This window comes from Schistocerca americana, chromosome 7 (assembly GCF_021461395.2).
Source record: "Schistocerca americana isolate TAMUIC-IGC-003095 chromosome 7, iqSchAmer2.1, whole genome shotgun sequence".
NCBI lineage: Eukaryota > Metazoa > Arthropoda > Insecta > Orthoptera > Acrididae > Schistocerca > Schistocerca americana.
In genome coordinates this window covers 451,698,566-451,715,922 of record NC_060125.1, presented here as the reverse complement: position 1 = coordinate 451,715,922, position 17,357 = coordinate 451,698,566, and the positions used below count along the sequence as shown (strand labels likewise).

The following is a 17,357-nucleotide window of genomic DNA, read 5'->3' as shown; positions in this document are numbered from 1 at the left end:
ATGGCGGAAGACTATTTCTCCTAGATGGATGATCAACTAACGAAGATGAAGAAAGCGCAAACGATGCAATTACTATAGTGTAAATACAGGGTGTGTCGGAAATCCTTTTACGAACTTTGGGGACGGAAAGCTCATAAAAAGATTTCCCACAAAGATATAGTGAACAAGCAATAAAGGAAACAAAGGACAATTTTGGAAATTGAAGAAGAAATAATAAACTTTTAGGTTTGCTGATAACACTGTAATTCTGTCACAGATGGCAAAGGACAAGAAAGGTCAGTTGAACGGAATAGATAATGTCTTGAAAAGACGTTATTAGATGAATACCAGCAAAAGTAGAAAAGAAAGTAATGGAATGGAGTCGAATTAAATCTGTTGATGCTGACTGAATCAGATTAGTAAATGAAACACTAAAAATCGTATTTGTCTTTTGTTACTTAAGCAACAAAGTAACTGACCATAGCCGAAGCAAAGACCATTTTTGAGAAACAGAAGTTTGCTAGCATCCATACATATTGTAAAAACAGATGAACATATACATTATGCATCTATGTATGTATCGTACGTTCCAAATCTCCTCCTAAAGTATTGGACCGATTTCAACTAAAATCGGTACACATATTACTTATTGTCTGAAAAGAATTGCTATTGAGGGGGAGGGGGGGGGGGGTAAGAATCACGTGTCTATCAAAGGACTGGGGGTAGCGGTGAATAACCAATAACCAATGTAGCCCATGACGCGCTAATACTCACACTTCAGCCATCCAGTATTTGAGAATGACAGCACTTAGCGACTTGCAACAAACTTTACACGTAATATCAAACTCTTACGAAACTTTTTCTCGCAGACAACCTCTAAAGATGATGACAGGAAAACTGATCCATCCGGCATGACTTTTTAGTTTATTGCTTCCTTATTATTCACTGTATTCGCAATACGGTTTGCAGACTATTTTCACATATACCGCTGAATGTACTAGCAAGATTGTAGCATTGTACGACACATAGTACAGGAGCTATGACGTCATAAACACTGAAATGCATAACAAACAACCGCATCATGCATGACGTTGTAATTCATTTCTTCTTTATTTATAATACCATTCGCAGCCAATTACGCAGACAGTATCCACATTTATCACTGAATGTACCGACAAAAATATATCTTTGCACGCCACGTAGTTCAGAAGATATGACGTCAAACACTGAGATGCGTGAAAAACTGCGGCCTTATACAAATATGACATTTTCATTTACTATTTCTATTAGCTGTGTTCGCAACACATTTCGCAGGCAGTAGCCACGTATACCATTGGCCATCCCAGTAAAATTATAGCATTGTACAGCTCATAGTTCAGGAGATATGAAGCCGTAAACATTGAGCTGCGTGAGAATGAAACTGCAGGACGAAATTAGTTAGAGATACAGGTAAAGTACGTGTACAAATATATGTGAAATATGTTAAATGTATGTTACGTATGTCTGACATATGCGAACGCGGGCGAAGCCACGGGTAAAAAGCTCATCCTAAGCCCCTGGAACGATTTCAACTAAATTTGGTATTAGGTACGATCTGCAAAGGAATATTGTGTGGGTAAGAACTACCAGCCTCCAACTAGATTGAGCATGATAAATTGGAGAAGGAAGGGCATAGGAGGTGATGGACAGGCAGTGAGGGGGAAGGAAGAAATTGACACAGATAGGGGGAGGAGGAGATGGACAGAGAAAGGAAAGAGGAGGAGATGGACAGAGAAAGGAAAGAGGAGGTGATGGACAGAGAAAGGGAAGTGGAGGAGATGGACAGAGAATGGGAAGAGGAGATGACCAGAGAAAGGAAAAAGGAGAAGATGAAGAGGGAGAGGGGGAGGAGAGGATGGACAGAGAGAGTGAGAAGTTGAGGTGGAATTAGAGAGTGATGGAGATGGACAGAGAGGGGAGGAGCCGAAGAAGATGGACAAAGAGTGGGGGGGGAGCGGAGAAGGTGAACAGAGAAAGGGTGTGGATGGATAGAGATGAAGGAGGAGATGGACAGAGATGGGGTGAAGGAGGAGATGGACAGAGGAAGGAGGAAATGGACTAATGAAAGACAGGATTAAAGACATACCCGTGAAATGCCGGGTGCTTAGCTAACCCAATATAAATTTAAGTGTTGAGAAATACTTTCTAAAGCTTTTTGGATTTCAAATGGCTCTGAGCACTATGGGACTTGACATCTGAGGTCATCAGTCCTCTAGAACTTAGAATTACTTTAACCTAACTAACGTAAGGACACCACACACGTCCATGCCCAAGGGAGGATTCGAACCTGCGACCGTAGCGGTCACGCGGTTCCAGACTGTAGCGCCTAGAACTGCGCTGTCACAACGGCCGGCAAGCTTTTTGGAATATAGCCCTGTACAGAAATGAAAGTTGGACGCTAAACATTTCATACTCAAAGTTTCAGGTTAACTCTGTACTGTTGTAATATTTCTGGCTGCATCGTCATTACTGCCTGAATCCAAAATAAACAAATTAATTAAAAAAAGCAGGAATATAAATAAGCTTTCCAAACGTGGTTCTACAGAAGAATGTTTAAGATTAGCTGGGTATATCGAATAACGAAAGAAGAAAAATTGGACATTTTTTGGGGAGAAAATAAACGTATGGCACTACGTGACTAAAAGAAGGTATCGGCTGACAGTGGATCCTGAGGAACTGTTAATTTAGTAATGGAGGGAAATGGGTGGGGGCGAAAACTGTAGCGGGACAAAATGGTTCAAATGGCTCTGAGAACTATGGGACCAAACTTCTGAGGTCATCAGTCCCCTAGAACTTAGGACTACTTAAACCTAACTAATCTAAGGATGTCACACACATCGACGCCCGAGGCAGGATTCTAACCTGCGACCGTAGCGGTCGCGCGGTTCCGGACTGAAGCGCGTAGAACCGCTCGGCCACGTAGGCCGGCTGTAGTGGGACAGTAATGCTTGATTATAGTAAGCCACTTGAAACGGATGTAGGCTGCCGTTGTTATATAGACATGAAGAGGCTTACATAAAGTTGACTAGCGTAGAGAAGGAGTTCATAAACCCAGCCTTCAGACTAAAAGCGGCAACAACAACAATTACACGCATGGTACTTCGGTATGAAGTGCAAAATGTGATTTAATCTCCTTGACGGTACAGTTAAGCAACCGCCTCCTTCGCGTCCCGCCAGGGTGCATGCGCTCTCCCTCTCTCGCTCTCTCTCTCTCTCTCTCTCTCTCTCTCTCCCCCTCTCTCGCTCTCTCTCTCTCTCTCTCCCCCCCGAGCCGACTTAACGCCGAGTCGCGTGAACTCGCTGTTAAGTCGTTTGCCACCGTTAAGGAAGGGTATCCAAGGACAAGTGCTGCTTACCATGTGAGACTCGGGCACTATGAGCAATTATAGTTGAAAATCACTTAGAGCAGCCGTGCGAGTCTCTGTCCCTCCAACTTAAGTGGACAAGAAACACTTCGCTCGGATTTAGTGGAAGACGGCTTTGGAACTTCGTCTTCTATTTGTGTCTACATAATTAACTAACAATGTGTAATTTTCGCTTGCTGGACTTGTCTGGTGCCCACCAGTTACTGAGAGCTGTCTGCAGTGCCGCTGAGTTGTTTTTCTTTCTTTCTTTTTTTTTTTTTTTTTTTTACTGTGTGTGTGTGTGTGTGTGTGTGTGTGTGTGTGTGTGTGTGATATCGTTGTGTGTTTGAAGTAATCGGTATTTAAAAGAGTTTACTGGTTCTATCTTGGATAACTTACATGGCTACAATTGCTTATGCCATAGTTATTCTTGTGTTTTGGGTTTGAGCCCTGTTGGTAATTTATGATTGTTACTTGTGCCAGTGTTGTGCAATTCTTTTTGTTCTCGTGATTAACGTAAGTTCAGTTTTACTTCCTGCTATTTTAGCCGAAGCTACACAACTTAAAACTATGTATTTTGGTACACTCTCTCTTAGGTGAGATTGGCATTCTACTTAACACCACGTTTGGCAGTAATTTGGATAGTATGGGGTACGGCAAAATAGGTTTTAGAAAATTTTAGTTTCCTGCAACATAATTTAGAGTGACTGATTATTGTTATAGTATTTATGCTACAACAGACAACGTGTAATTTAATAGAGGTGGTTTTCAAAGTGTTTTCCTTCTGCAGCAACGAATGTGTAGACAGACTTGGTGAAGAACACCATTTGAGATTGCACGCATATGTTCGGAAACAGCAGGACCAACATCCTGGAGTGTTTGAGGTGCATCTATGACTACTCCGTCCTTCAGATAGCCCCATAAGAAATAGCCACACTGATTGAAATCGGGAATGTGAGGGGACATTCCACACCATGTCCAATGAATGCTACTGTGTCCAGGACAATGCTCTGATTTTTGAAGTCTCCTGAAAGAAATCGAAGAATTCCGCAGTATGGTGTGGACGTGCTCCACCCAGCACGGACCAGTAGTTTCGGAGCATTCGGCCGCGTTCATGTTACAGTACCTGTCTGCGTTTGTCAGCAGTGACAGCTTCCAAATACATATCGCCACAGTGATGCATTGTGCACTGATTGTGCACCAAGCAGGGACTTTGTCTTGATGACTTGTAGCAGCAGAAGCCCAGTGGTGACAGTTCTGTTTGTTGACGTACGCAAGGAGATGGAAGAGTGCCTCATCACGAAACCAGATCTGATCCGCACCGACTTTTGCATTTTCAAAGGCTCCAATCCTCTCATCTCCAGAAGAATACCGCCGCTCTACGTCCCTATCCTTTAGAGGTAGGCACCGTTCAATTTTGTGAGGTAAGAGGTTAAGTTTCTCTTTCATTATTCTGAGGAGAAATCGTCGTGACATCCGGAGTTTCTGTGCTGCATATGGTGTTGGTGTAGTGGGCACTATATAAAGTACGTATCAGAGGATGCTTAAATTCTGTCGTCACGATTTGACTTCAACTCTGTACAGGAATCTCACCGAGGAATGGTCTTTCCCCCGATGGTGCTGTTTTTGGACAAAATGTGTTGTTAAATGAGCGTCTCAGCACAACGATACGCCCAGAATTTGCGTTAAATGTCTTTACGCTCAACAAAATTGCTCCATTGTTAGTGCTTCCATTCTGAGATGTGAAATGAGGCCTCTGTCAGTGAGCTATAGGATTGTATGTATTGTATTGTAAATTAACCGGGGACCTAGAAACGACGGAGAGGCTCCGTCCCTGCCGCAGCCGCAGTGGTCTACAACCCCATGACGACTACCGCAGTCCACTTCACCCCTCCGCCGCCCCACACCGAACCCAGGGTTATTGTACGGTTCGGCCCCCGGTGGACCCCCCAGGGAACGTCTCACACCAGACGACTGTAACCCCTATGTTTGCGTGGTAGAGTAATGGTGGTGTACGCGTAAGTGGAGAACTTGTTTGCGCAGCAATCGCCGACATAGTGTAACTGAGGCGGAATAGGGGGAAACAGCCCGCAATCGTCGAGGCAGATGGAAAACCGCCTAAAAACCATCCACAGACTGACCGGAGCACCGGACCTCGACACAAATCCGCTGGGCGGATTCGTGCCGGGGACCAGGAGCTCCTTCCCGCCCGGAAAGCCGGAGCTATAGTACTTTCAGAACTACAATACAAAAACGTCTCAAGTAGAACCATTTACGGCAAACAATTAAACAACAAGAGACAAGTACTTTGTAACACTTATTATCGCCAACCCGTATTTCACTGACTAACGTAAAGGCTATCTGACCATTACCTGTCCTGATCTGCTATGCTTACAAATGTTAACCGATTTGTTAACTAAATGTTTATTGATGCGTGGTCTATAGCATTTGGAACATGTGTTAACATTTTTCTGTCTGTTCTAGTAACACCTGAATTCAAACTGTGCTTTATTGCCTTTGTCTTGGGACAGAAACTCTGCGCAGTGTCACGACTTCAGAACTCAACTGAAAATCCGTCACTTTTCGTATAGTAAATCTTTATTGCCGATTTTCTTGCTTTCATTTGAGTATGTCGAATTTCATCTGATAAAAAATTTTGCTTTGCGCTGTTTGTTAAATAAAGTCTTTCCTTGACGACGTGATATATTTTTGTGGGCTGAAGCCCTAGCACTCCCAGCTGCTTGTCTGCTAGCGTATTTCAAACAAGAGCGACAAACACCAGTGTGCCTACAAATCCTTCTGTGTGATAGCCAACAAATAGTTTGTAGTCGACCACTCAAATTCATTTCGATAAAAACGTCAGTATTTTATGGATACAAATGAATATGTTGATACACTCATTATATTCTAGAGGCGATGTGTTACTATGGAGACATGTTTACATGTTTATTGTCAGGATCTCAAGCAAAGTGCTGCGAGACACCTGCGTAAATTGTTACGCTGTTCAGATATAGTGAAACGTCAGTTTAAGGTAATTTTTTCAGCATATTTCTGCATAAATTCATTTCAGACTTTGAAGAACTGCCGCTTCTGTTATTATTGTTAATATTCATCCTTATACTTTTAAACAAAAGCCTTAGTTGATGAACAATACCTTCTGTCATCACATTTCGTCCATATACACCATCTGATCAGAACTATTCAGACACCGGTATGTAATGTGGCATTCATCACTGGATGTCGCAATAGACGGACCCACCGCTATGAAAGTAACAGCTTAGGGGGGGGGGGGGGGGCGGTGAGGGGAGTTTAATGGCTTCGCATGTGGTCTAGTCACCTGTATGATAAATCTATGAGAGACGTTTCCTACTTTCTAAAACTGCTCCCATCGCCTGTTGTTTATGTGATTGTGCACCCGACCAGGCAGACCTCATGCAGTGGCGGACAGGGAGCGTCGAACATTGCGGAGGACGGTTGAAAAATCGCACGAAATCAGCGGAAGGAGTCACTGCTACCAGCAATTCAGCTGCCACAGTGACTGTGCGTGCGGAGTTAAAAACTGTCGACTATGAGATCAGAAGTATCCGGATACCCCCAAAAACATACTTTTTCGTATTAGGTGCATTGTGCTGCCACCTACAGCCAGGAACTCCATATCAGCGACCTCACTAGTCATTAGACATCGTGAGAGAGCAGAATGGGGCGCTCCGCGTAACCCACGGACTTCGAATGTGGCCAGGTGATTGGGTGTCACTTGTGTCGTACATCTGAACGTGAGATTTCCACACTCCTAAACACCCCTAGGTCCACTGTTTCCGAAGTGATACTGAAGCGGAAACGTGAAGGGACACGTACAGAACAAAAGCGTATGGGCCGACCTCGCCTGTTGACTGACAGAGACCGCCGACAGTTGAAGAGGGTCGTAATGTGTAATAGGCAGACGTCTATCCAGACCACAACTCAGGAATTCCAAACTGCATCAGGAACCACCGCAAGTACTGTGACAGTTACGGGGGAGGTGAGAAAACTTGGATTTCATGGTCGAGCGGCTGCTCAGAAGCCACACATCACGCCGGTAAATGCCAACGACGCCTCGCTTGGTGTAAGGAGCGAAAACGTTGAACATTTGAACACTGGAAAAACGTTGTGTGGAATGACGAATCACGGTAAACAATGTGGTGATCCGATGGCAGGGTGTAGGTATTGCGAATGCCCGGTGAACGTCATCTGCCAGCGTGTGTAGTGCCAACAGTAAAATTCGGAGGCGGTGGTGTTATTGTGGGGTCGTGTTTTCCATGGAGGGGGCTTGCACCCCTTGTTGTTTTGCGTGGCACTATCACAGCACAGGCCTACACTGATGTTTTAAGCACCTTCTTGCTTCCCACTGTTGAAGAGCAATTCGGCGATGGCGATTGCATCTTTCAAGACGATCGAGCACCTGTTCGTAATGCACGGCCTGTGGTGGAGTGCTTACACGACAATAACATCCCTGTAATAAACTGGCCTGCACAGAGTCCTGACCTGATTCCTTTAGAACACCTTTGGGATGTTTTGGAATGCCGACTTCGTGCCAGGCCTCCGTGACGAAACCTTCCAGCATCTGGTTGAACATATTCCTGGGAGAGTGGAAGCTGTCATCAAGGCTAAGGGTGGGCCAACACCGTACTGAATTCCAGCATTTTCAGCCAGTAGTCCGGATACTTTTTATCGCATAGTGTGTTTCTGTAGTCAATGATGAGCGACGCTTGGGGTGGTATGAACAGTGGATGACTGGAAATGACTGGGAATGGCGAGTCCTATCCTGTAGTAATCCGATGGAAGTCTTTGGGTTTGGTAAACGTTATCTGTCATCATGTGTTGTGCCAACAGTGAAGTATGGAGGAGGTGGCGTTATTGTGGGGGGGGGGGGGAGGCTTGTTTTTCATGGTTATGGTGTGGCCCCTTATCGAACTAAACGCGGAATGCACATTTTAGAGCTTAGTGTACCGTTTACAACATAGGAACAGTTCAGAAACGATGACTGTTTTTATCAGCACGAGAATGCAGCCTGTCATAAAGCAGCGTCTATGTGGCAGTGGTCTGTGGACAATATGATTCCTGAAACTGACTGATCTGCCCATAGTTCCAACTTGAACCCACACCTAAGTGTGGGTGATAGAACATCAACTTCGCTCCAGACCCCATTGTCTAACATCGCCACCTTTTCTGGTTTCGGCTCTGAAGGGGAATAGGCAGGCATCCCTCCAAAGGCAATCAGACACCTCATTGAAAGTGACTCCATCACGGGTTAAGTAACCGGAGAGGTGAATGATGGGCACACCACAAATTAATGTCCGATAGTAGGTGTCCTGCTAGTTTTGATCGGATATACAATACAAATTCGCTATGAATGGCAACACCTTTCCGAGATACAGAACTGATTTCATATTTGGCGAGATTCTAAACTGCAACAATAATTTCGAATGGTTACTATCTGACAATTGGCCAACGGCCTTGCCGCAGTAATAACACCGATTCCCGTCAGATCACCGAAGTTAATCGCTGTCGGGCTGGGCTAGCAGTTTGATGGGTGACCATCCGGTCGGCCTAAGGCTGTTGGCAAGCGGGTTACACTCAGCCATTGTGAGGCAAACTGAGGAGCTACTTGCTGAGAAGAAGCGGCTACGATCTCGTTAACTGTCATACGGCCCGGGAGAGCGATGTGCTGACCACATGCCCCTCCATATCCGCATCAGGTGGCGCCTGTTCGGACGGATTTTAGTTTGGTTTTACTATTTGACAACTAGGTACGATGTATGGCACAACGTGACTAGGTACAATGACTTAGTGTTTGAGTCAGTGTAACGACTGTTTCTTTCACCTGTGCTCTCCATGTCACATTAAGACGGATGTTACTTCCCGGATAGTTCTCCTGTTTAGAGAACGCGAGAGTGCACAACCGTGTGAAATAGACGATCCAAGAGTGTTTCACGCAGGCTGCTCTGAAGAGGAGCTTCTGTTAGAAAAAGCGGTACAGCAGAAACGCCGATGCGAAGTAAAAAAACTGAAAGAAGCACAGCCGCGAGACAATTTCTAACCGCGAGGCATCACTGAACGGTGGAAGAGTTCTCTCATAAAGATCCGCCCAACTACCGTAGCGCTGAAGACTTGTTTCTACAAAAAACATTCCGACGCGAGTTTCATAATTTAGCAGCTAGGCTGCGGCCGGAATACGCAAACATCCTTATACCAAATACAGTGTATTACCCGGAAAAAGATTTTGCACACAGCAAATAGCTCGCTGACGCCAGGGAGAAATTCATACGTCCTGCGTTTCTCACATCATTTCTAAAGACAAGACAGACCAAACAACGGTTGCTTTAAATTATATGGTGCCCTATTTCAAGCATTCAATTGCTTGTGCAGGGTGCAAAAAATATAACGGACATGGAAAATATTTACACGGGATTGGCTTTTGTTGGATCATGAGTTTCAAGGACATTTTGCCGCTAAGTTTTCCCTTGCAGACGTTTTTTACGTTTTGCCAAGATACTTGTAGTCTTAAACTCTTGGACAAACTGCTCTGCACACTTTTCCCACGAGTTGTGCTTTGCATAACTTTCGACAATCAATACATGTGTTTTATCGTGACAACCATTTATTGTTGCTTTCAACTGGTCAGTAAACACGTTCGCTCATTGCATTCACTTAAATGTAATGACACACCTAGGTACTCGGAACAGAGCGTGGGGGAGATACGCATGTGCGGAGGTGTGACAGTAGCCGATTGACGTCAGCTGTACATTTTATTAGTGACACATGAAAATTTGCGCCGGACTGGCACTCAAACCTGTATTTCCCGCTTATCGCCAACGGTCGCCTTAACCACTTCGTCTATCCGCGCATGCCTCCCGGATCGAACCAAACGTCCATATGTAATACACTATCCGTAACCAGTACGCTCGCCCTAGCGATGGCCGTACAAGGAAAGACAAATTTTTATTATCGCCATTTTGACCCCTCGAGGTTTATGAACCAATGATTTACTAAAGTCCATGTTTATAAGGATCTTCATATTACATTACAATGTCCTTCAGAAATGCATGCATGCAAGCATACACAGATATTGTGTAAATAATTAGTAACCGACTGGTGAATCGAAATCATGGTTTCAAGCAGTTCTGCTGTTCGTCAGGAAAGTTCAATTCCACGTCAGTCTTATAAAAATTTTCCTGGGCCAGTTTTGATTTGCCCACTCAGTGTTTATTTCGCACTAATACTTACACCAATTATCTGGTATTCGAGAATTGACCATAGGTTGTACATTTTTTTAACAAAATTGAAATACTAAACAGGATTGTGGACGTGTGTAAGTTAATTATTCTGTTCTACACACCTGCGTAACCCATATCGCTAATGCATGTCTCTGCGCTCGGCTCAAATGTAGCCAGTTCGAACCATGGTGGTGGTAAACATACTTATCGCCAGTATTTGGCCGGCATGGGAGATAGAATAGTGGCGTACAGTTCCAGATCAGCAGACATTAGGCCAGTGTCCTGGGTTAAATTCCAGACCCCTCAATAGTGAGGCCATGTGACAATGTTGATAGTGACCCTTTCATGGGACGGAGACGTCAATTTCGGCGGCCTCTTGGTGTCATTCATGATGAGTGAGCTATGTGCTGGCAACGTGTTTCGCCAGGTTAGAGTGAGCAAAAATTGGGTTTGAACTGTAATATAGAGAATAATTTTACGTGTGGTAATTCGGTTAGTGAGACGACATATTCGTCAAGACGTATTTGAGCATCAGCGGGGTCATAATATTCCTAGTTCAATAGTAGGTGCTAGTCTTCTTCTAAAAAATTCTCAGAAAAATGAAACAAAGAATTGTCAGAAGATGTTCCATATTGCACGGGACGTGGATACTCCCTTTTTTCTGTATATTTATAGGGTGAGCCAACTTCTGTAATAATTAAATATATAGTGAATAGAGGAGGTCTGGGACTAGTTGCTGGCCTGAACAACATTCAGAAGGTTGCCGTGTCGTCACGTGGATTTTTTCTGGCTGTTAGCTGGCAAAATAAAGTGGCTCTGCTGGGTGACAGAAACGGGGAGTGGTCTTTTAATTAGTTGGGGGCTACCCCATTGAGAATGGCCGATTGTGAGAAACAAGATAATCATTCTGTAACTGCAGAACTAATTCAGTAAGAGGCCTAAATGTTCTAAAAATAAAGTAGCTGGGAGCTCGCGTAATTTGGCGGTCGTTTGTGGGCTCTCAAAGAGGGAAGAAGTCAGGTGTAGCGTGATCAAGACGTGGAGTGTTAGCCGAGGTTCAGTTTCCAGATGAACTTAATCGTTCTAGAGCAGTGCTTTTACGACGTCAGCGTTGCTGTAGCAACAGTTGATCGGCAGCTGTAACATTCATAGTAGCGCGTGTGATGATTTAGCATAAGCTGGTGGCATTGAAGCTCCATAACAGATTAAAACTGTGAACTGGACCGAGCTCGAAACTGGGACCTTCACAGACAAGTGCTCTACCGACTGAGCTATCCAAGCACGACTCATGACATGATCCGTACTCACAGCTATACTTTACCAGTACTTCTCTTCTACAAACTTCATAAAAGCTCTTCTCGACACTATATCATACAACGGCAGTTTACTGATGTGTCAGGAAGCTAATATGTTGGGCAAATAAGAAGGCGGGTAGGATCTGCTCTGCGCAGGGAGAGACGGAGACTACTCTCTCTCCCTCTCTCTCTCTCTCTCTCTCTCTCTCTCTCTCTCTCTCTCTCTCTCTCTCTCTCTCTCTCCCTCCCTCCCTCCCTCCCTCCCTCTCTGTATGGCCCAAATCACATGCGCCCGCAGTTGGCTACCATGGTGACTTCCAACACTGAGGTCAGCGCCCCATCGGGCCTCTGTTTCTGCCTCTGAGTCTCCCTAGAAACTATATGCTCGCCTAATTATCTCTGTTACCTATTAATGTAACACTTACAGTGTTTGGTTTAAGCCGCTCACAATGAAAACTACAATGGCTAAGTAGCCTCTTCATACTTAAACTAAGATGAAAATCAACACTAAACACTGAATGAGCACCTCAAAGTGCGCACTACAGCGGTAAAATATTGCTGTAGGCAGGACCGACATATGGTACACTACTCCTTGTCATTCGCATCGTCCCACCACCCGCCTTCACACGTTCACACCATTATAATAGGTGGGCAAGTTACTGGCGAGGGAAATAGTATTGCCGGTGTTTATTACAGTGGGAATAAATTATACTGTTCCCGTGGAACTGAATATTTGGACTTTTTGCTTGATTTCTGACGATATCTTTGAACTCTGATCGTGAGACTTTTGCTTCGCTGAGAACACCGAGCACATTGTAGAAGGCCGATTGGAGGATAAGGGGGACCACAAGTTTATACTTTCCCACTCGAGTTGTGGAATTTCTTAAGTTATGAGCCCATCGTTTTGCTAGGGTGCTACAAAAGATCTATGCTTGATGCAGGTACCGGGCAGTTAATGGGCAACAGGAAACTAATTTAACGTATTGGATATAAAAAGTTGGAAAGCTCTGCCGTTTTTTGGTTAGACGGCTGGAAACAACTACACACATTGAACAACTGGTAGCGTGCTTATGTGCCTATTTAAAGTGGACGACTTCATTTTTCTATCCTCTAATGAGGAGTTATGAAACACATTTCTACAACACAACCGTTTAACACAGTAACTTGTTAAATTACTCTCCCGAGAGAGAATGTTTCCAAAAAAATAATTGAAATTTGTCCATCCTGGACAGCATCTAGAGAAGCAGAGAAGAGATTTAGGCACGGTCCTACGAGGCGAGGAGCTCGTAGGCGGCCAGTGGTAACCACGGTGAAGCGGCACCTTATGAGCAGCTGTTGGAAGCGCAGAGGCGGATGTGGCTCACGGCACGACAATTCAGCGAGCAGCGGCAGCGGTCGCGGCAAGCGGGGTACGTTGCGGAGACGTGAAAAGCGGTTCTTGATCCGTCGGAGTCAGGGACGTGTCTGTCCTGCGGAAGCATACGGCGCGGTACCTGGTGAGGCTAGTGGCCCGACTGTACACAGTGCCTTTGCCTCGTCTACTTCCAAACAACCTCGTAGGTTGAAGCAGGGGCCGATCCTGGTCCGCTTAATAGACACGGAAGTGTGATGGTCGAACTATGCAGGACCGAGTGAGGTAGCGCAGTGGTTAGCACACTGGACTCACATTCAGGAGGACGGCGCTTCAAACCCGCCTCCAGCCATCGTGATTTAGGTTTTCCGTGTTTTCCCCAAATCACTGCAGGCAAACACCGGGCTGGTTCCTCTGAAAGGTCACAGCCCTTCCCCATCCTTTCCTAATCCAGATGACCTCGCTGTTTGGTACCCTCCCCCAAACCAACCAACCAACCGAACTATGCAGGGGGCATTCTTGCATGCACTACACACGTTATGCCAGTTGCGGGAAAGACAGATGCCAGTTTCATGGGAAGAAACGCCACGAAGTGAAGTCCACTTAAAAGGAGATAACTTACATGATCCTCACTTCACTCGACCAATGGATGAGTATTGTTCCTCTGTCTGAGACCCTTACACGGTAAGACTGATAAAGGAAATTGAGAAGATCCAAAGAAGAGCAGCGCGTTTTTTCACAAGTTCATTTGCTGTGAGTGAAAGCGTCATAAAGACGCTCATCCAACTTGACAATCAGACGTTACAACACCACCTCTGTTAAAGTAACTGCTAATGGAATTGGGTGCGAATCTGCGTGTAGGCCGAACGCTGTGGCCGAGCGGTTCTTTGCGCTTCAATCCGGAACCGCGCTGCTGCTACGGTCGCGGGCTCGAATCTTGTCTCGGTCATGGATGTGGGTGATGTTACTTAGGTTTAAGTAATTCTAAGTCTAGGGAACTGATGAGCTCAGATGTTAAGTCCCATAGTGCTTAGAGCCATTTTTTGAATCTCCGTGTAGCTTTCCCTGTTACTGAATGAAACTTTCGAGCTTTTCTATTTGCCCTATCAATCCATGTGTTACAGGCCCCACACGGACCACGTACCACTGGGGTGCATGCAGTAGACAATTGTTCAGAGGCGAACTATTCATGTATCAATTATGTAATGTGTTCGCCCCACGTTTTTCGTTATAAATCTTACAATTATTTTCATGGCTATTACAATTTACCAAGGACAAATGTTCACGATTATTTGTATAGGAGTGGGAAAATTTTTTATACTTTTAGTCGGATTTAAAAAAATTTTATATCAAAAATTTATATTTATTTAAATAATTATTTTGTGTTATGTGATACGCGAATATTATGTGATACAAGAACGATATTTTGACATTAGATAAAGTTACAAGCTACACATTTCCAAAAAGTACGTAAATGAAGCAAGTAATAGCTTCAGACATCAGGTGTCTTTAAAGTACGAGGGGCTTGAATAATTAACGCATCACTTTCTTTTCTTGGCCAGCTTCGGTTGAAAAAATGCAGAATTTGTAGCGGGATATGTGGGATATTCCCACTTCAGCCCCTACAGTTTTATGACGTTCCCACAGGTGGCGGCGCTATACGTAGGTTCAAGACGGCATCTGCAGCGGAGGTGAGTTCCAAGTGGAGGGCTTTCATTGAGCATGACAGATATTCATAGGCGCTTGCAGTGTGTATGAAGAGCACCAGCAGTGAGAAAAGCACGGTGAGTCGTTGGGTGAGGCGTTCATTATCGTCGTAACAAGGTCGCGCAAACATGTTCGATCTCCAGCACGCCGGCCACCCGCACACAGCTGTGACACCTGCGGTGACGGATCGCAATCGCGATAGGCTACAATCCGACGTTTATCAAAGTCGGAAACGTGACGGTACGCATTTCTACTCCTTACACGAGGCATCACAACAACGTTTCACCAGGCAACGGCGGTCAACTGCTGTTTGTGTATGAGAAACCGGTGGGAAACTTCCCTCATGTCAGCACGTGTAGGTGTCGCCACCGGCGCCAACCTTGTGTGAATGCTCTGAAAAGCTAATCGTTTGCATATCACAGCATCTTCTTCATGTCGGTTAAATTTCGCGTCTGTAGCACGTCATCTTCGTGGTGTAGCAATTTTAATGGCCAGTAGTGTAAATTCCTCTACAGCATAATCTGTGTGGAAAGCACAAAATGAGACGATTTATGCATTTGCGCCAAACTTGCTTATCGGTAAACGCACCGCGAACTGCTGGCGCCGTAGCGTCCGCTCCTGTGCGTAGGACTCGGGCCGCGACGTCACCGGAGCCAGCGCACGGCCAGGCCCGGCTCGCCACTCCTGGTCGGCCACCGCCACCGCCAGCGCGCCGGTATTCATGAAGGGCGCACACCCGCAGCACGTAGCCGTGTTCCCAAGGGCAGCGCAGCCGCAGCCGCGGCACGCACCTCCCACACGCGCAGCGCCTCCGCCTCGCCACCACTCACGCACCATCTGCTGCCACCCGCGAGCTGGCGCGCCACCCGCCACCGGTCGCCAGACAGCGAGCGCCGACACGCTGGCAGGACAAACTCTTTGGGAGGAACTCGCTCTGGACGTAACTGCGTGGTGTTCCGCGGCCATAGCAATTTAACACAGAAATCTTCCGGATATAAAGCTGCTCCACACTGTAAAACGCATTAACACCGGCTGAATAGATTGAACCTACGTTACGGCGTCGGTTATACTTGAACTTCCTCTAAGAGTATTGAATGAAGGAACTGGATAAAAAAAATTAGGAGTCCCCAAAAGATAATAACGTTTAATAGCGCCTCTAACCTCGATTAGTCCACCTGTTTCTTCGGGTATATTGTATCCGGCTGAAGATGAATAGATCCTGTAGATGTGCCAAACTGCAAGGAAGTTGTATGCTATATTTTAGCCGCTGTTTCAAATGCTCCCAGATACACTATTGGCCATTAAAATTGCTACACCACGAAGATGACATGCTAAAGACCCAAAATTTAACCGACAGGAAGAAGACGTTGTGATATGCAAATGATTGGCTTTTCAGAGCATTCACACAAGGTTGCCGCCGGCGGCGACACCTACAACGAGCTGACATGAGGAAAGTTTCTAACCGATTTCTCATACCCAAACAGCAGTTGACCGGCGTTGCCTGGTGAAACGTTGGAGTGATCCCTCGTGTAAGGAGGAGAAATGCGTACCATCACGTTTCCGACTTGGATAAAGGTCGGTTTGTAACCTATCGCGAATGCGGTTTATCGTATCGCGACATCGCTGCTCGCGTTGGTCGAGAGCCAATGACTGTTAGCAGAATATGGAATCGGTGGGCTTAGGAGAGTAATACGGAACGCCGTGCTGGATCCCAACGGCCTCGTATCACTAGCAGTCGAGACGACAGGCATCTTATCCGCATGGTTGTAACGGATCGTGCAGCCACGTCTCGATATCTGAATTAATAGATGGGGACGTTTGCAAAACAACGACCATCTGCACGAACAGTTCGACGACGATTGCAGCAACATGGACTACAAGCTCGGAGACCATGGCTGCGGTTACCCTTGACGGTGCATGACGGACAGGAGCGACTGCGGTGGTGTACTCGACGACGAACCTGGGTAAACGAATGGCAAAACGTCATTTTTTCGGATGAATCCAGGTTCTGTTTACAGCATCATGATGGTCGCATCCGTGTTTGGCGACATCGCGGTGAACGCACATTGGAAGCGTGTATTCGCCATCGCCATACTGGCGTATCACCCGGCGTGATGGTATGGGGTGCCATTGGTCACACGTCTCGGTCACCTCTTGTTCGCATTGACGGCACTTTGAACAGTGGACGTTACATTTCAGATGTGCTACGACCCGTGGCTCTACCGTTAATTCGATCCCTCCGAAACCCTACATTTCAGCAGGATAATGCACGACGGCATGTTGCAGGTCCTTTACGGGCCTTTCTGGATACAGAAAATGTTCGACTATTGCCCTGGCCAGCACATTCTCCAGATCCCTCACCAAGTGGAAACGTCTGGTCAATGGTGGC

General features: G+C 45.7%; 1 protein-coding gene and 1 pseudogene across 1 annotated transcript in view; one reads left to right on the top strand and one right to left on the bottom strand.

The window, feature by feature from the left end:
- The window catches only part of LOC124622999 (ras association domain-containing protein 10-like), a 1,089,376-nt gene that overhangs the window by 907,457 nt on the left and 164,562 nt on the right, over window positions 1-17,357 (bottom strand). The window lies entirely within an intron of this gene.
- On the top strand, window positions 8,846-8,963 carry LOC124623427 (annotated as a pseudogene).